We start from the raw sequence: 20,535 nt of genomic DNA on the forward strand, positions 1-20,535 counted from the left end.
TGCTTGTGTCTTCAGCATCATTAAAAGAGCAGAACAGATCGTGAATTTTTAACTTTGCAGTGGGCTTAATGAGCCCAGAAATGTGAAATCCATGCCTGAACTCTCTGAAAAATGTCAGATATAGGAATGAAATCAATTTAATGTGTTATATTACTTGTAAAATATATAGCAACCTTGAAAATTTGCCTCATGTAAGTCATTACTATAAAAGCAAGAAAGGTTGTGAACCTACTGCATGAACACAAGCTGTTACTGATGACAAACACCAAGATGTGTACCTTCCAACTTCTTTCACTAATGCACTTTGGTTGATAACAATATTGCAGCACAAGTCCAATTAGAAGTACCTTGCAACATATGCAACACATTCTAAGCACGAATATACTCATTGGTACTTCTGCTTTTGAGATGGATTGGCGTGTAAAGTGTTAATCATGCTGCTTGAAAGGGTTATGACTGTTGATGTCTAAAAGAATATTAAAAAAAAAACTTGAAGGCAGGCTGGCCACTGCCACCTTTTACTAAGGGTACAAAACATGTCTGCCTTGAAGTTGAATAAGACTTTCTGAAATAATAATACACCACTAAACATTCCGGATACGTCTGATTTTCTATTGTCATTAAAGCTGTTCTCATTAAATCACTGTAAGCCATTATTGGCCCTTGCGCCATTAAACCTCATACATAATCATTCTTGGCTGAAGTGATGATGCACTTGCACATCAATTGATGGGAGCATTCTGCATATGCAAATTTGTGTCAACAATACCTCTGTCATTCTGTACCACTTTGGACAAAGATTAAATAAATAATTCTAATTAAGCCGTACCAATTGATGAGTCAGTTAAAGAAATACTCTATCTTGCTGTTCTTTTATATTCTGCACGCACTCTTACCTCTTCAAACATGTTCTTTTTATTCAGAATAAAATTTGCAGTAGAATGCTGTTAATACATTTTCAATATGTTTTCTCAGGGAACCGCAAAAAAACAATGCATGATCTAAGAAAATGTTATGCCCTGGAATGTGTGCTGCAGCACTACAGATGAGGGCAGAAAGGTACTCTCACACAACACGTTACTTGCAGCTGAATGGAAAGCCAAGAGACTGTTGAAAACCTAGTAAATAAAGCTTGCTATTGCTGCCTGGCAATTTGATTGAATGATAACCATGTAATGCCCACACGCAGTTCCACATCAAGGAAAATTAGGAAAACTTGCTCACCTTTATTTCTGGCCATGCAGAGTACTCAGGTACAAAAAAACCTGCTGTTCAGTAAAAAAAAGCAAGCTGAACTGAATGCCAAGTGTCACACCGTTCTGCTCTCACGATCCATCTCCTATGTCACAACAGTCACAACACATGCACCTCCTGGAAAAGTGGACCAAGACTGGTTCAAAGAAAAATTATTACAGTAAATTATTTACAGCACTGTGAGGCTTACCAATAATAAAGTGATAGCTTTCTTTGGATATTTCTCCCCACTTTGATGTTGTGTGTCAGCTTCTGGCTGTTTATATGACCTTCTCACGTGCCTAGGAGGGAATATATATATATCAAAAATAAGGAAAAAGTACTGTAGGGGTTGAGGACGGAGTTCGGGATGAAAAACAAACTTGGGAGGTTTATTTTACATTATATACAGAGAGGTGAGAATCAAGCAACAGTCGTACTGTCATTACGGGCCGGCAGCAACTCGGACGCTGCGGCCCGCGGCAAGACGTTCGAGAGAGGTCAATCAGGGAATCGGGGAATGCTCTGGTCTCTCTGGAATGCTTCTTTTAAACCCTTCGAGGACTGGAAGTCGCGTCATGTTCGACCAATGGGAGAGTCCGCTCAGATGACGCCATTTTCAGCCAATGGTTGGCGCCCGTATCGCGTTGTCACACCCGGTGGCTCTCTGCGGTCTTGCCTCGCAGACTTGCAGTGCACTTCTTCAAAGGAGGAGAAGTGCGGGCGCTCATGCTCCATTGTCCGAGGGCCCACCTGCTCCCGGTGGTACGGCTCCGCAGTGGTGGCAAATGCCTTCTTCAAAGGCGAAGAGGGGTAGGCTTGGGCCTTCCCGGCACGTCCGGCTGTCACGGCGCATTACCGCCGTCTTGGTTTGGCACCCACTTTACTTCCAACAGTGCCGTGCTATCCCCTCGCTTTCTGGAAGAGTCAAGCAGAGAACAGCTACCGGCGGCTTACGAACTTGTTTGCACGTGAACTTGTTTGCTCGAGCGCTCCTCTGGAATGTGCTGCGATTCGATGTGGTCCGGGGGAACTCGAAGTAATCGCAGGAAACAGCTCCATATCTAACAGTACGCAAATCCCATGCACTATATGAATTGATGTAAGCAAAGCTTGCTGAGCTCTTTCCTTTGATTGACAACTTGATTGGCAAATGTAATTTCTTCAACAATTAGTCCAACACCAGAGTGATGAGTTGATGTTAAATGTTACCTTGCGTGCACCACTGCTGTTTGTCTGCGGAGTACACAGAACACATAAGGGGAGGTGTTTGTTTCAGGCGTTGTTGGGCACCATATTTCATAACCTCTGAGAGGGTCGAGTATTGTCATTGGCTCACATGGCACATCGCATCGTGACAGAAGTATTAAACTTTCGTTGAATTATGGGGCTGTATGTGCCAAAATCACAATTGGATTGTGAGGCATGTCGTAGTGGCAGACTTTAGATTAATTTTGACACCATGATGTTCTTTAATGTGTCCCTAAATCTATGTGCACAAATGTTTTTTTTTTTCTTCTTCTTCTTCTTCTTCTTCTCCTGTTGAAATGCCCAGACCCTATGGTGCGCTTCAATGTGACTTTGCTTCTGCACTCCCTGCATAAGTTGCCTGCTTGACAAATTTGCATGGTATATAGCAGAAACATACCGTACTGTACCTTGAACTTGCCTAAGTTTATCCCAATTGCCCGCAACCGCTGCCGTGTCTATAGTCTTATCGTTTCCTTGCCTTCTCATGTCACCGTCTCCCTATCCCCCCTCCCCCTTATATGGGAACTGAGAGCAAAGAGTGGCAAGGCTGTTGTTCACTCATTTCGCGACTGCATCGTTTCTACCCATTTGCTGCCTCCTCTTTCCTCTCCTCTCTACCATTCTATCTAGCTTCCCTCTGGACTTGCACATTAATAGATAGGTAAGCGCTGCAATTTCTGCAAGCCTTTTGAAGGCGGGCACAGATAATTACAGCTGTCTAGAGGCTAATATGGCAATGCCCAGGAAGCTCCAGATGGCATTGTGCACATTTGACGCGGTGCAAAGGTCCAAACGAGTTTCTCATGTCGCCTTTCTTTCCTGCTGCGCTCCTGTCATGTATACATGTGCTCTTAACCACCCCCCGATGTGCTGTGCCAGACAGTAGCAGGAGCAGCAGCAGCAGCAGCAGCAGTGAGAAAGTCGAAGGAAGAGGCAAAGAAAGCTTTGTTTTAAAAAAGTGCATAAAATAGCAAGTGGGACGATCGAGGAAGAAGTTTATCTGGCTATCTGTTTTCATCACAATGGTGCAGTCCGCAAAAGTCCAGTGTTAAAGGGGCCCTGAACCCGCTGGCTTAGTAAAAAAACATAGTTTGCGGATACCATACGCTGCTGTGAACATATCAGCCAAATTTTGCAGTCGTACGTGGCACTTGTAGCTCACAAGCGGAGCACAAAGCCACCTTTTCCTCAAATGCTCTCTTTTCAATGGAAGCCTACTCCTCACTCATTTCTGGGCACTTTATTTCGGGATATAGCAGTTCTCCCGTACACGGCTGCTGTTGGCCAATAGCTGACACCAATCGAGAAGGGTGTTTTTATCAGTGTACTTCTTCCCACTGTTACTGTGTATATTCATTGATGCAGTTTAATAAACTGACTCAAGTATGCTAAAATCTGCTTTCGGATTTTGAGAATAATTACTTCTTGAAGAAGCAGACTATTATTTGCCCACCTTCAGCTGTGGCCACCTGCATAGGCATTAAACTTTGGCCACCCTGCTTATTGGTGTCATAGCCGTCAGGTCTCACTAATTTAGACTTGTCTTGAACACTAAACTAGCCTCGAACAACGTGAGCTTTATGGTCAGACCACATACACTCTTGCCAGCGCACGCTCACTCCTGGCTGTTCCTGGTTAGACGCCTTGGCAGACTTCGCTTCATATTGAGCTATTGGTAGCACTTCAAAATGCATAAGTTGGACGGGGCTACTATATGTTGGTCAAGCTGGTACAGGACAAAGCCAAACCACACCATGTAGCACGGCCAGACTGGAGCACATGAACACGAGCGGGCACTCAAGCCCTGTCATGCACAAAGCAAATGCTGCGTATATGCACTACAGTTACATGTAGCTGCGATCTGCTACATAGTGTAGATACCGCAGCCACCACGGAGTGCCGTGATGAGTCCGCTGGCTGAGCGCATTGGGCTGGCTGAGGACAACTGCGTTTGGCAAGTCATAGGTGCCAAAATTGGAAGTAGTGGCATCTGCATGAATATCCAAAATCAAATTTGAACTGCAAACCACGGTGACATCGAGTAGGTGGAGCACTGTGATAATGCCCTGCTCCGCCGTAGCCTTTGCAGTGCAAGCTATTGAAGAAGGAGTGGAAGCACTGCGAATGGGATTATAGGTGACTTTTGATTGCCAATAACTTCACTTCTGCTGAATGCATTGAAGTACTTTTTGTTGCAAACTATTTCTGAAATAGTCTAGCTTCAAATGATTTTCTAAGCTTTGGTAAAAAGCAGTTCAGGGCCCCTTTAAGGCACTTGAGCCTTAATCACCATACTGGGTCTTTCATGCAAGGGTACACCATCAATGCTTCCCTTGTCGTGGATGCTGTACCTGGGACCACCTCAGCCTTCAAGCCACTAAGGCATGTCGTGCAGGCTGCCTTGGTTATGGATCCCGCTGTCATGAACCCCGTGACAGCCGCACTGTTCGCGGACGCCGCCCCTGGTTCCTCGACCGGTTTGTCACCAGGAAGCATGACTGATATAACTTGAGCCATCTCAACACTGTCATGAAGGCTTGAAGATGCCGCCCAGATTCTGACTTCCACTGCCGCATGTGGTCTGCAGCTTTCTGTATCTGACTTGGCACTTCCCAAGTTTCGTGCATCTGTAGCAACCATCTGTCACTTTGTTGACCCCGCCGGGGGATAATTGCCCCTTGCTTTGGAAATCCAGTTTGCCTCGCTGTGGGGGCCTTGCCCCCTGCTCGAACTCAAGTGCCTGCCCAACTGGGTTGCCACCACTGCCACTCGCCAAACCTGCTTTTACTTTTGAATAAAGCAAGTCGGCTCTTCGTTCTCAAGCTGTCAAAACGTGTATTCCTTGCCTCCGCTAAATTGAGCTCCCAACAAGAGGTGACTCAGGATATTTATGTTTTTTTCTGACACTAGTCATGGACAACGCTGCTCCGACACCTGCTGACAGAGACGACGCCACGATTAAGTCTCCTGTCATCGCTGCAGAGCTTCAGCTTCCCAGCTTTTGGCCCAAGAACCCCCAGTTTGGTTCATGCAAGATTCCCATTTCCATTTCCAGTTTACCTGTTTCCAATTCCGGCACATCAATTCACAGACAGCAAAGTACCAGCACGTCATCGCTGCACTAACCTCCGACATCGCCGATGCCATCGACGACTTGCTAGTGGGTACGCCTTCGGCCACTGCATACGATGACCTGAAAGGATAGTCCTGCAGCACCTCAAGCCATCGCAACAGAGTAGGCTCCAGCAGCTCCTTTCTGAGGAACTCGGCGACCAATGACTGTCACAGCTGTTGCAGCAGTTACTGAGTGAGCACTCTGCAAACGAGAGCCAGCTTCCAATTTTGCACGAGCTGTTCTTGCAATGCCTCCCACAGACCGCACATATGGTTCTGGTGGGTTACGACAGATGAGTCTCGATCGTCTTGCTGCACTCGCTGACCGCATATGCGACTGCTCGTCTTTCGCACAGCTACCTATCGCTGCTGTGAGAGTCTCAGAGCCAGGAAACCGACTCTCGTGCCTGGAGGAAACAGTGGACCGTCTTACCAGTGCACTGGAGAAGCTGACAACTGGCGACAACACTGATGATCAACTTCAACAGAACTATACGGCCGCACAGTTGCGCAGTGCAACTAGAGACTCGCGGCGGCAGTTGTGCTGCTACCACCGTCGCTTTTGCAAACAAGCACGACGCTGCACTCAGCACTGTTTGTGGACGGGAAGCCCACCAGCCAGTTGCTAACAGTGGCATGCAACATTTGCCCTTGCGCAAGCCGTTTATTCTTTATAGTCGACCGCATCACCAGCACCCACCTCCTCGTCAACATCGGAGCCAAGTTGTCTATCATTCCTGCCACGGCCGCAGATCGCCAAGGCGGCGAGTCCACGCCCCACACTCCACGCAGTGAGCAACGCTACCATTGCGTTGTATGGGCTCCAGTCAATAATGCTAGACATCGGACTCCGGTACTTGCACAGATGGGTGTTTGTGATCGCCGACGTCAGCTTTGCCATACTGAGAGAAGACTTCCTCAGCCACTTCAACCTAGATGGGAGCATTCGCTATCGGTGCCTAAAGGATAATGTCACATCCCTCGATGTACTTGGCCTGCAGTCAAACCTCACCTCATCTGGCATCCATACGTTTTAACCGGTCTCAACGTACGACAAGATATTTGCTGAGTACCCTGAACTCATGGAGCTTCGAAACAATGCGCTGCCCGTGAAACACAAGGTGGCATATCATATCACCATCACCGCCCGCCTGTTGCCACCTGGCCATAGAGGCTCGCTAGACAGAGGTTGGAAGTCGCCCACCGTGAGCTCGAACACATGCTTCAGCTCTGCATTAATTGTCCTTCCTCCAGCAATTCATCTTCACCCCTTCATCTGGTTCCAAAGCAGGACAGTTGTGACTGACAGCCTTGTGGTGATTACCGAGCTTTGAATGCTGTCATTACTCCGAATCAATATCCCCTTCCCCACATACATGACTTCGGCGCCCGTCTTGCAGGAACCAAAATGTACAGCAAGCTAGATTTGATGAGTGTATACCCCCAAATTTCTGTCGAACCCAGCGACACTTCAAAGACAGAAATCGCTACTCCACTTGACCTATTGAGTTTGTCCGTATGCATTATGGTTTGAAGAATGTGGCGCAAACTTTTCAAAGGTTCATGGATGAGGTTATGCAATGACTCCGATTCATTTTCATCTACCTTCACTACATTCTCGTTGCAAGTCGCATAGACAAAGAGCACCTTCGCTTTCTATTTGAGCGACAGAATGAACGCGGCCTTGTCCTGAGCCCCAGAAATGCATTTTCAGAGTTAAAGCCCTGGATTTTCTTGGTCATTGCGTTTCACCCCAAGGCATCAAGCCACTGGAATCACAGGTACGGGCAATCGAGGACTTCTCTCTCCAACCTCCTTCCAAAAGTTGCGCGAGTTTCTGAGGCTCATAACTTTTCACAGGCACTTCATACCATCCTGTGTGCAAGTTCTTCAGCCGCTTACTGATCTGCTGCATCACGACTCCAGAAAAGGCTCCTATCTTCCACTGGTCCTCAGAGCACGAACACTCCTTCGAGAAAGCCAAAGCATGGTTGGCGACTGCAGTGTTGCTTATTCATTCGTTGCTCGACGCACTAACTTGCTTATGGGAGACGTATCAACCACTGCCGTGGGTGCAGCACTGCAGCGGCACAATGACACAGACTGGAGGCTGCTGGGCTTCTCAAAGTGCCTCAAACCTACAGAAGCTCGGTACAGCACCTTCGGGAGGGAGATGTTGGCGATCTATTGCACTATCAAGCTTTTCCCTTTTTTTTCTTTTTTTGAAGGTTTTACATTCTGACCAACCACTAGCCGTTCACCTTCATTTTAAAGAACAACAGTTCCTTGTACTCAAAACGTGAGCTTAGGCACTTTCCTTTATCTCCGAATTTTCTATTACATCTGCCATCTTTCTGGGACTAAAGATGAGCCAGCTGACGCACTGTCGCAGATCAGCGCTGTGTCTGCTGGCCCTACGGATTTCCAAGCTCTAGCCTTTACCCAGCAAAACTACCTTGAGCTGCGCCAATTTTGAGGAAAAGGCTTGTCGCTCCAGCTTGTGGAGGTGCTGCTTCCGTACACAACAACATTGGTCATGTTATGTGCGACACATCGCAGGCAGCCCTTGCTCGTCCGTGCCCCATCAATTTCAGCAGCCAATATTCGATTCGCTGCACAAGCTAAGCCATCCCGGCATCAGAGCAACACAGAGGCTTGTCACAGACCATTTCGTATGGCCAGGGATCAACAAAGACGTTCAAAGCTGAGCAAGAAGCTGCCCAGCCTGTCAAGCCGTAAAATTGACCCGGCGCATGTGTTCAGCGGTGCAGCCGTTTCGACCACCAGAGAGCCATTTCGATAACTTGCATTTAGACTTGGTGGGGCCTCTTCTGCCCTGCCAAGGTTTCAGGTACCTCCTCGTGTGTATCGACTGGTACTCAAGGTGGCTTGAGGCGGCGCCTCTACAAGACATCACGGCCGGAACAGTAGTGGAAGCATTTGTTGCTACGTGGGTGTCACGATACGGTTTCCCTTTTCACATAGCTACTGACTGAGGCTGACAATTCTAAAGCTCGCTCTTTTCTGATTTGGCAAGACAGCTCGGCACGGACCTTCATAACACCACAACTTACCACCCACAAAGCAACGGCATGGTCAAGTGTTTCCACCGACAACTAAAGGTGTCATTGACCGCCACACTTGACAGACATCACTGTGTGGAAAGACTACCCCTAGTGCTACAGGGGCTGCAAACAACAATCAAGGATGACCTCAAAGTCAGCCTAGCTGAGATGCTCTATGGGTCAGCAATCTGCATTCCAAGCCAGTTTTCGGCACTTAGCAGCACTTAGAAAGGCTACATTCCTTGTTCGACCAGCTTCGACCTACACCCCCATGTGTCGCCCGCGGGCAGCCTGCATTTAGTTTCCTGATATTGGACACAACCACGCACGTCTTCCTGTGGCATGATTTTATCAAGCCGCCATTGAATCTTGCCTATGAAGACCCTATTCGTGTGGTTTCATGTTCAGAGAAAACCTTGAAGATGGATGTTCGCGACAAAGAAGAGACAGTGTCGTGCGACCGCGTGAAACCAGCCTATCTTGAACATTAACCCTTCATTCCTGCCGCCATTCACACCTAAGCCTCCAGCATACTAGGGGAGGAGCCCTTGTAGCGACCGTACGTCACTTCATTGTCCCCACTTTGGGGGTCATTGCCTCTTGCTTCGGATATACAGTTTGCCTTGCCGTGGGGGTCATTGTGCCCTGCTCGATCTGAAGCGGCTACTAAAGTCCCTTGATAATTTCAAAGTACTGCCACTCTTTGAACTCCGCCGCCACCGCGTGACCTCCTTGCCTCCTCCTCGCCCCTTGCGCGTCCCCCCGCGGCAATCAGTTTTGCTCCCGTTTTTCTGCATGACAATTGGTCTGCTTGCCGTTGCCCTTGGAAACGCATGGATCATGCATTTTGCTTGTTTTTCTTTTTAGTTCGCGCCATTTTTCTTCTTAGCTCGGCTGGCTCGGCACTTTAGCTCGGCATAGCGAACGTTGTACGCTGTGTTTCCTGCTTTATGTGCTAGCGCTATGCCGTACTGTTGTGCATATAACTGCAGCAAGAAGCCTGAAGATGGTCATGCAGCATTTATGATGCCACAAGGAAAGCTCCCTCACGGGTTGCAGAATCAAGCGTCTTTCCTTTCTTTAGCTCACTATCACAAGGAAAGCGTAACTGCTTGCGCAACACCGTACTTTGTCAGAACTTTGTTCTGACAAAGTACAGTGTTGTTTCTGAGGTGAGGCATCTTATAGTTCGTAGCAAAGCATCCCGTAATGCTGCATTTTTTGTTTCATTCTTCCAGCCTGCTCATCAGTGTTTTTATTGCGGCAATTTGTATGTTGCATAAAAATACGGTAGTCCTCAGTATGCTTAATATTCCATGGTGGCTCCATCACCTCGCAGGCCGCCAACTGTTATTCATTCAGTTGGAAACGCAGCACTATAGATTCTGTTTTCCATTGGGAACAATTATGTGTGGATATAGTCTCTCGATCACACTTTTCGCGATTGTTAAGATCTGTTCGTTTTACTGAAAATTTAAATAGCAGCTTGTAGATGAGCTATTATTTCTAGCTTACGTCAATCTGTGCGTCATGCAAGCCCTGAAAAAATTAGTGGCAAGTATAACCGTGGTATTGCAGGTGATGAGCGCTAGCTAGTCCACATAGCGTTTTTTTTTTAAGTTTTAAGGCGAAAGCCTTTAGATCTCTGTTTCAAGGTTGCGTTGTAAACAGAAAATATCACGTGACCCAAGGAAGGCCAGAGGAGACCCAAAGCATGTCCACCCCTGTGTAAGAGAATGATTAGCCAAGTTAAGTAATGATTCATTTGTGACTGAATTAAGGTAAATTAGGGAGGATTAAAGTGGATTAGAGTGTATTAAGGAGCATTAAGGTGCATGAATAAGGATTATGGTGTATGAAAGAGGATTAAGGTGGATGAAGGAGGATTAATGCAGATTAGGGCGATTGAGGTGAAATAGGGTATATGAAAGTCTATTAGGACCATTTAGGGTCATGAACAAGGATTATGGAAGGTTAAGGTCGATGAAGGATGATTAGGGTATATTAAGGTAAATTGAGGTTGATAAAGGAGGATTAAGACCGATTAGGATGGATTAGGGTAGACTAAGGTGGATTAGGGTTATTAAAGTGGATTAGGGTGCATGAATAAGGATTAAGATGTATGGAAGAGGATTAAGGTGTATGAAGGAGCATTAAGGTGGGTTAAGGTGAATTAGGGTTGATGAAGGAGTATTAAGATCGATTAGGGCATATTAAGCAGGACCACGGTGTAAGAATAGGATAGGTGTGCGAACGGCGGCCGCTAAACATGGAGCGGCAGTGCCCAACACTGGTGCATGTTTTGTTCACTCTCCGACAGGTGGCGCGACATTGTTAGGGGCCTACATTGGTTATGTTAGCGCCGCTCGCTCCTATCCCAACGCGGCTCGGCATTTCTTTTTCTGGTGTCAGGCGTGCACATGTGAGTGTGATGGGCAAGAAATGTTTTGTTCCCCGCTGCAGAACGGGTTACAAAGGCTGTACGGAGAAACTGTCTCTCTTTTCTCCACCGAAAGACGAAGAACGCTTGAACCTTTGGCGTCGAGCTATCCCAAGGAAGGATCGAGTCCTTCAGCCGAATGATCACGTCTGCGAAAAGCACTTCGAGCCTCACCTTGTGTCCAAGACCTGGACAGCGCACTACAAAGGACACGTCTTGGTGAGTGCTCCGCGAAAGGCATCGCTGGCGAGCGATGCTGTTCCCACAAGATTTCCCGACTGCCCGGCTTACCTATCTAAAACAGTGAAAACAAGGAAGCGCCCGGCGGAAAGACAACCGTGGTCGCAGTCGAAAAGAAAATGCGCTTCATCAAAAGATTGTAACGAGCAAGAAGCCTCGTGTAGCAGTGACAGTGGTGGCGTTAATGGGAGCTCGTTTCAAGCGTTGCCGAGTGCACCGGAGCACGACATGGATGCGTTTGAAGAGCAGACATGTGATAATATGCCTGAATCTGCTGGACCTAGCTCATCCCTGGAATCTGCGTTCGCAAGCTTGTTCGGCGATTTACCACGGTCGTTTCTTCCGTCAAAATCATGGGGATACCACCTGCTCGACTTTGGAGAAGTAAAAAGCGTCGTCTTCTCCCAACTGGAGCGCACCAAAGTACCTGTAAGCCGTTTACTGTCAGATGCAGGCCTATCGCCAGTGAGCACCGCATCTTCGTTCGTAACCACTAAAATTGTTGAAATTCATGAAGATATGCTGGCAAACATAACCGTGATGGGCAGGTCAGTTTCAATGGCAGTCGTCTGTGATGGCGCAAGTACGAACCGTGCGATGTGGAAGGAATTCGGCGTCACTGGAGCATTGCAACATACCCGGAACTACTTCATCCACCCCGTTGATGAAAAACGCAACGTATATGTGTTTTCTGACGCACCCCATCTTTTGAAATGCGTTCGGAACCGTTTGCTTTCACAGAAAGTGTTGTGCGTAAATGGCGATCGTGTTCACTGGGCACATTTTGACAGGCTGTTTATGGAGGATTCTAAACAGCCGGGAAATTTGCGTGTTTGCCCCAAATTGACTCTGTCCCACATCAACCCTTCAACGACCGAAAAAATGCGGGTGAAGTTGGCCACTCAATTGTTCAGCTTGAGTGTATCGAAAGGCTTGGAATTCTACTCGAAGAGAGGCACAAAAGGGCTCGAAAATGTCAAGGCAACAGTAGAATTCACACTAAGGTTTAATGATCTTTTTGATGCTCTTAACCGAAACCATCCAAAGGAAAGCATCACTGTTGGCAGCCGAGATTTGAGGGTCCTGGCCTCATCGTTGCATTGGTTAAATAAATGGGAAAAAGAAGTCGTATCAGGAAAAATCTCAAGAGCAAGTTTCCTAACCGAGCAAACCGCTGAGGGCCTTCGTGTGACTATTTTGTCCGCACTGGAACTATCAAGATACCTGCTAAAGGAGTGCGGTTTCAGATATGTTTTAACAGGAAAACTTAACCAAGACGTGTTGGAACGCTTTTTTGGCATTATCCGACAGGCTGGTGGCCAAAATGACCACCCATCTATGCCCACATTTCTGCAGCTTTACAACATGTTATCAGTTTACAGTTTGATTAAACCCCCTAAATTCGGAAACTGTCAAGTTGAAAATGAATCTCGGCAAGGTGCACCTGTACTCACGCTCAAAGATTTGAAACTTGCTTTTGACGACAGTGTCAAGTCAGAAGGACACCTTAAGCAACTCAAAGAGAAGCTAGATGGCCTAGTTGCTGCTGAAGAGGAAGTTGACCATGTGTTCGACAACTTGCATGAAGCACCGGCAGCTGCAGATTGCATAATTTATTATTTAGCTGGTTTTATATGCCGCAAGTACTTGAAAAGCACAACGTGTGCAAAATGCCGTGAAGGGTTATTGGAAGAAAGCGCACTTCATCATCAGCCGGAAAGCAGCCTTGTTCTGTGTAAAACCAGGGGAGGTCTTTTGCACCCAAAGCGAAGTCTTTTTCAGTTGCTTCATGCAACGGAGATGGAATTCCACAAGCATGCGGCTCTCAGAAATGCCTATGAATTAACATTGGAAAACATGCTTGATAAGTACAAGTTTCAGTTCTCCTGTGCCGACCATAAAGAAGAAGTTATGGCTGGCGTGCTACACAGTTATGTAGCCATGAGAATGAGGCAGTTCTGCAAACAACAGAAATCTGAGGCAAAAAATAAGTCGAAGGAGCTGCGAAAGCTGTCGAAGCTTCAGTAGGTGAAAACTCTACGTTTAATGTGCTGAATTAAATGATGGGCGTCATGAACTTACCCGTGTGCGCGACATGTGTGCCAGTGTCCGGTTTGTTTATGGAACATTAACGCTTGTACGAATAATTCAGTTTATGGCATGTTCTCTGTACATGTCAAATAAATGTCAATCTGCTCAAAACTTTACTGCTTTTGCGTCCGTGGTTTTTAGATGACAGTCGTCCATATGATTGACTCACGCGGAGGAAATGCCGTCAAACCAAGGCTAGGCCATCCTGCACACTAACATCACAACAACCTCTACCAGAACATTCAACTTCAGTTATTAAAAAATGCGGCCTTCGAATAGCCACATTGGAAAGTTGTTTTGCAGTCCATTACAATTTAACTGCGAGCTTATATAGGTTACAGTACACGTAAAACTAGTTTTCGTGCGGACGTTTTGGCATTTCATCATGGTAAGGTCTGTGGTTGGGTCATGTATCGTAGCCACTAATATTTCACAAAGTTCGCTGCAGCGTCAAGGAGCCTGATCAGTATTGCCAACTACCGTTGCGCTGGACTCATTGTGCCATGCTCCTATACCGGCATGGATGAGCGCGTGCACTACATAGCTCCCGGAGAACGCTTAATGTCGTGAAACGTATGCTTCGTTCATCGCAAACAAGTTTCCGTCTCAAGCTCGAATAACATACGCATCTAGTTTACCGTAAGAAGCGAATTCGAACGTTTTATTGACGCTTTTCACATCCGCAATGACTCTCGTCCTGCTTCTCTGGTTCAAAACCAAGGCCCTTGTGTCTGTGGCGCCATCTGCCGAGGGCAAAGCGATACATGCACGACTTTTTTCCGCCGGGACGGCCTTCGTTCAGCCACCTATCCTATTCTTACACCGTGAGCAGGACTAAGGTGCATGAACAAGGATTAAGGTGTTAAAGCCTACTGTAATAAAGCTTAATCCATACTAATCCTTCATCCACCTTAATCAGCCTTAATCCTCCTTAATGCACCTTTATCCATCTTAATTCATCATAATCCCCCTTAATCCACCCTAATCCTCTTTAATGCACCTTAATCTTCATTAATCCTCCTTCATCCAATTTAATCGACATTCATAGACTTTAATCCAACCTAATCCTTCTTCATGCACTTCTATCCACCCTAGTCCACCATAAATCTCCCTAATGCACCTTAATCCGTCCTACTCCTCCTTAATGCACCTTAGAGGGTGCAGATGATATGACTGACGATGACCAAGACGGGCCGTCACATCTTGCGCGAGCTCGGCTACTTGCCACCGAAAACCCAGGATCCACTGGAGTTTACGCCGGTTCCCTGCGAGCTCCGCGACCTGATCACAATCACACCCATTCCGCAAAACGTACATCCGGAACACAAACAAGGCAGGTGCCAAGCCCAGGCGACCGCATTCCTCAAACGCTTAAACAAGAAAGCGGACGACGTTGCTTTCGTGGACGCTGCCGCCTACTGATGCAACCTAGCCTTCGCTGTGGTAGCGGTCTCGTCCTCGCAGCGGACCCTAAACACCGCCACTGTACTCACACGCGACCTCGAGGTGGTGGAGCAAGTGGCCATAGCCCTGGCAATGCTCGACGACAAGTGAAAGACAATATTCAGTGACTCGAGGCTGGCCATCAAAGCGTTCAAGAGGGGAGTCATCTCCAACCAGGCGTTACGTGTCCTCCGTGGCGCTGATTTGAGCACCCTCAAACACCACACCATCATCTGGTTTCCCGCCCACCTGGGTTGGATACCGGGCGCCCCACCCAACCTCAACAAAACAGCCCGTGGCGCTGCGCACGCGCTTACCGACTGCGCCGTCACCCCCGGGCAACCGCGTCTCGATGAGTTGGAGGCGAACAGGGACGCCCCAGTAACGTACAATGAAATCACTAAACACTTTTACTTAGGACGACGTCTTTTTGCACCCCCGCACCCCAAACTAAACAGGCCGCAGGCGCTAATGCTATGCTTGTTACAAACACATACCTATCGCAACCCTGCCACGTTACACATCATCTACCCGGACGTCTACTTTGATGATGCGTGCCCCTCGTGCGGGGTGATGGCAACACTCGCACATATGCTCTGGGAGTGTAGAAACGCTCCACTCGACTCTACCTCCAACAAGTGGGAGAAGGCCCTACGAAGCCCGCTCCTACAAGACCAGCAATGGGCTGTCCAGCAGGCTCGCGCAATGGCCGCCAGGTACTCCCTGTCGGTCCCTGCGTGGGAGATGCCCACTGCGCACTGATGTGCGTCCTGCAGGACCTTTATTAAAGTTTGTCCAGTCCAATCCACCTTCATTCACCCCTAATCCACCTTCATTGTCTTTAATCCACCCTAATTCTCCTTAATTGTCCTTAATCCTCCTTAATACACCTTAATTAATATTAATCCAATCACTAATCAATCGTTACTTAACTTTGCTAATCAGTAATCATCTCTTACACACGGCTGCACATGCTTTGGTTCACTTCCAGCCTTCCTTCGATCATGTGGTATTTTCTGTAGCTCACAACACGACCTTGAAACAGAGATCTGAGGCTTTCGCTTAATAAGCCACGCACAGAGGAATGTACCACAAACAATAAACACCACATCAGATGCACAAAGTAAAGCGTCTCGTCATGTGGCGGAAAAATTGCCTGGAGTATAGAACTCGCCTCAAAGCTCCTTATACATCAGTATACCCCGTTCATATGGATTTAAGGAAAAACCAACCTCCTTGTAAACATTGCCTTCAGCATTATCAATGCTGTTATCAGCATTTCTCAAGATTTTCAACACCACAGGGGCGCGCAAGTGGCCCAAAATAACATGCCTCCATAGAATGCTGTGGCCCGTCCGCGGGAGCTCAGGCAAAAAAGTGTGCCGTGCGCAGCCGGCGGGCGAGGAGAATCGAGAAGGAGAGTGTCGCTACTTTCAAATTATCAAGGGGCCTTAGCGGCTACCCGACTGGGCCGCCACCACTGCCACCTGGCAAACCTACTTTTACTTTTGAATATAGCCAGTCAACTCTCCGTTCTCAAGCTGTCAAAATGTGTATTCCTTGCCTCCGCTAAACTGAGCTCCCAACACATTCCAAGACGATGCTGCGCAGTGGCTGCAGATTGCCGACTCCTTGGGGGACAGTCACGGTTGGTCTGATGGTGCAAAATGTTTGTATGCTGAGGGAAGGCTTTGTGAAACCGCTGAAGCTTGGAACAAGTACAAAATTCATACATGCCAGTCATTGCTTGTGCAGGCAGAAGCACAGCAGACAGTTTTTGGGAACCTCATCTCATCATATAACGACCGATTTATGCAGATGCGTGCTTGACGCCAAGGCCAATCTGAAGCAGTCATCATCTACATTTATGAGAAGTTAAGGCTGCTTGGTACATGCAGCCTTACCTGGCTTTCTTCTATGGCTTGGCAATACGTCCTGGATGGTCTGCTGGATCCTGTGAGTGCTTCCATTTTGATGGCCCACCCTCCAGGCACTACAGAAGTTTTTTCTCTTAAAGCAACCAAGCTGCAAGAAAGCAAACGGTGCCATCAGGCTCTTTCTATGCCAGCTATAGGCTCCTTGCAGAACCCGCATCCTCCATCTAGTCAAGGTTCTACAACATTCTGCGGCAGGTACCAATGGAACAACCCCACAGACTCCCGACAAATATAATAGAACCACTACCGGGCTTACTACCAGACCTACCAGCTACCACTGCTTCAAGTGCATGTCAGCGAAATTGGTAGCTTATGTGCTGCTGTGGACACAGACACTGAACGGATGGTCATGAATGCTCTGTTGTTGGTGACCGGCCACTGCAATACAGAAGAAATCTCCGGTCATGCTGGCACTGCCAGCTCACAGAGTGCAAAGGACAATCATGTTTATCAAAGCAGATTATCAAAACGTTGTTGGCCACAAGCATAATGTGTCCAAAGTGCTGGGCAATGACAGATACTTGAAATCAGTCACTGCCATTCTCAGTATGCCAAGCAGAGACTCGAAATTTGTAATTTGAGATGACATTTTGTACCACCGGCACTGGAAGGAGAATCGGAGAGGAGTGATATCGCCTCTTACTCCCAAGCTCTATGCGATCGAAGGTAATACACACCATCCATACTGCCCAAGATCACATTGGGCAGCGAGCCATGCTCTGCAATGTGCAAGAACAATTTTGATGGCCCATAATGCAGAGCAATATTCGCTCTTACATGGCCAATTGCCACGTCTGCCAGCTGCGAAAGCAACAACCATACTGCGAGCACTAGATAACACGATGCCGTGTTTAACCAACTACCATCTGCTACCGCACCTCAATGTGGGCCAAAGGTATGTGCACCAAAATGCTGACTTCCTAGTGAAGAACCAGTCACTACTTCAGTAGAGAGACATAAAAGATAGTGCCATGTGCACAACACTTAGACAAGAGCTGCCACTGGTCTGATCTGCTGTTCTGGTCTACAAAGCAGATGACATGCCCGAGCTTTTGTGAAATCTCTCGAGACCAAAAAACACTTGCTACACTTGACGAGCACTTCAAGATTGCATAGCGACAGGGCAAAAAACCATGCAAGACTCTCACAGTGTGGCCAACCGTAAGAAAAAAGTGCACAAAATAGCAAGATGGGAGTAACATGGAAGAAGAAGTTGGAAGTAAACAGGCATTCTGACAGATGGCCGGCTGTCTATTTTCATTACAATATATATGAAGAATTACATGTTCGATGGTTGGTTTCAAATCTGGTTCCTGGGGTAACTGGTCATGAAAGCCCTATGCTCTAGTCGTTATGCCATGGACACATGCCTGAAAAGGTGGAATATTCAACACCCTTTAGAATGTTCCTCGTGCAAGCCAGCGCTTCAAAATGCTTGGCATGTTTACCTTGTTGCATAGCAACAATTATGAAAAGTGGGCACGCACATCTTGTAGTTAAGATAAGAGGTTACGAGATGTGTTCGTTGCTGGAAGTCGCAGTTCCACATTTCTACAAAGCCGAACTTGTCTTCTCTTGTGGTTCAACACCATTTAATGTTGAGCAAATCTTCCACTTGCTCTGCAAGGTCCACTATGGTGGCTGAAGGATGCTTTCGTCATTAAAATCTGCAGTGAGGCTCTCCTCATAATGCGCCACTTTGTGCCTTGCTGGCTTATGAAAACATCACTTTCACCGACTCCCACAGTTCATGGGATCTGCACAAATTTTTTTCTAGGCTTTCAAGTTGGACTTTTGTTTAAGGTAATAAAAAAGCTGACAAATTGAAAATCTCATGTCTGTACTCCTTTAAGCACTGAGTTAGTCTAAACACTGCAAAATTTGACTTGTGTGCTGTGGAAATTTTAAATCCTGCCAACCGTTCTGTATGTGCATGTGTGTGCTTCCATGCATGTGTATTAAATTTACTGGGATAGAAATTAAAAACTTCAAACTGAGTTTGCTGTATCCATCCTTTCTGCTAAGGCAGGGGTTCTCAAGTATGTTGGTCCCAAGGAACCCTGCTAAGCTCTACGAAGCGCCAAGGAACCGTACTCCCCCCCTCCTCCCACCCCTAATAGAGAGGCTATGGGTTACTTTGATGGTGATGTACAACCCACGTGGTCCAAACTGGGTGCAATTGTTATCAGCCAAGACAAGACAGCATTGCAACCAAGGCATACCAAGAGAAAATGACAGGAAGGAAAAAATTATCAATGACAGTTTTCACTACTTATCACACGGGGAATAACTTTCATCATAAAAGGTCTTAGAATTTGTGCCAACTCTGCTTTGAGTACAGTAAAACATTGTTAATTCGGATATTATGGGGCCGAAAAACATGTCTGAACTAACTGAATTTCAAATTATCGAGGGATCAAGAAAACAATAAACAATGCTTACTATGTCAACACGCTTTTATTTACTGAATGAATCGGCAAGTCCTCTTTCTATCTTGCATAACGGCATTGCAAAAGCTACAACTGGCGCTCGCAGCGGCGAAGGTCTTCGACTTCCTTTGCAGCGGGGCCGCGGCATGCGTCTGCATCTGAGACACGCTTTTCAATACCACGCGCACATCTCGATTATCTTTTCTCCAGTGAGCTGGTCGCCAATAAATTGTCTGTCCATCGCCATATAGCCAGCGCTCTTCATCTTTGACAGCTTTGTGCCAAGTCGCAGTGAAACTACAGTTAGCCGCAACTGCTGCAAACGAAAACGCAGCCACTATTGACGTGATCATGGATGGCGACCGTGATGGTTCTGAAGGCAGGCGGCCGACACACGCACCAAGTGGCAATGAAACTACCTTTTGTGGCAACAAATGTGGGAAAAACCGCAGTGGTTATCGACGCGATCATGTATGGCGGCTACGCAGTTATGAAGTAACTGAGCATGCGTTTGTGGGCTAGTTGGTTAAGCATGATTACAAAGATGGCACCGAATAAAACAACACACGAAGAAGGGGGACACAAGACAGTACGTAGGCGCACTAACAACACGCCTACGTGCTGTCTCATGTCCCCCTTCTTCGTGTGTTGTTTTATTCGGCGCCGTCTTTGTAATAAAGCAGTTATGAAGGCATGCAGCCAGCCACCAACACGGTTATACGCGCGGCGATAAACGCAAGAATAAAGGCTTAAGTGCGCAATTAGGCACAAAGATGATTGCTGACAACTGTGGCAATGCGGACTCTGCTGCTTCATTTCGGCTGGACACTAGTGCCATTTTTGCTCTTTTGCGTCACACATTTGCGGTCCTCCGTTCTCGCTGAGCTACCATACTAGAACTGGGTTGTGCTAATTTTTAATCCTCCGACATATACGTCAGCGCATAGAGTTTCTCACTATGTTACGTATAGGGAAATCTGGCATTGCTGCACTGTGGTATGCATGGGAATGCTGGTGTATTGCGACTTCTTATTGGTATCGTTCTCGGAGAGCCAGGACGCCTTGAAGACGTGCCTGGCAAGCACCGTTCCCTCTCTCACAATGATTCATTTTCTACTAAAACAGCGTGTAAAAAGCTGTTTTACCTTTATTATTACACAAAAGCATGTTTTGTTTAATTATGAGAACTTGTTATTGCATGTACAAATATATGAAACGTAAAAAGTATCAGTGGGCCACTAAAGTTAGAGGACAGATGACAAAATTGGCTCTCATTTTGGAACAGTTTGTCG

At 47.0% G+C, this 20,535-nt stretch overlaps 1 protein-coding gene across 1 annotated transcript in view; it reads left to right on the forward strand.

Annotated features, from left to right (window-relative positions):
• OXA1L (OXA1L mitochondrial inner membrane protein) overlaps positions 1 to 20,535 on the forward strand; it is a 67,817-nt gene that overhangs the window by 21,128 nt on the left and 26,154 nt on the right. The window lies entirely within an intron of this gene.

Source organism: Dermacentor albipictus, chromosome 1 (genome assembly GCF_038994185.2).
Source record: "Dermacentor albipictus isolate Rhodes 1998 colony chromosome 1, USDA_Dalb.pri_finalv2, whole genome shotgun sequence".
Lineage (NCBI taxonomy): Eukaryota > Metazoa > Arthropoda > Arachnida > Ixodida > Ixodidae > Dermacentor > Dermacentor albipictus.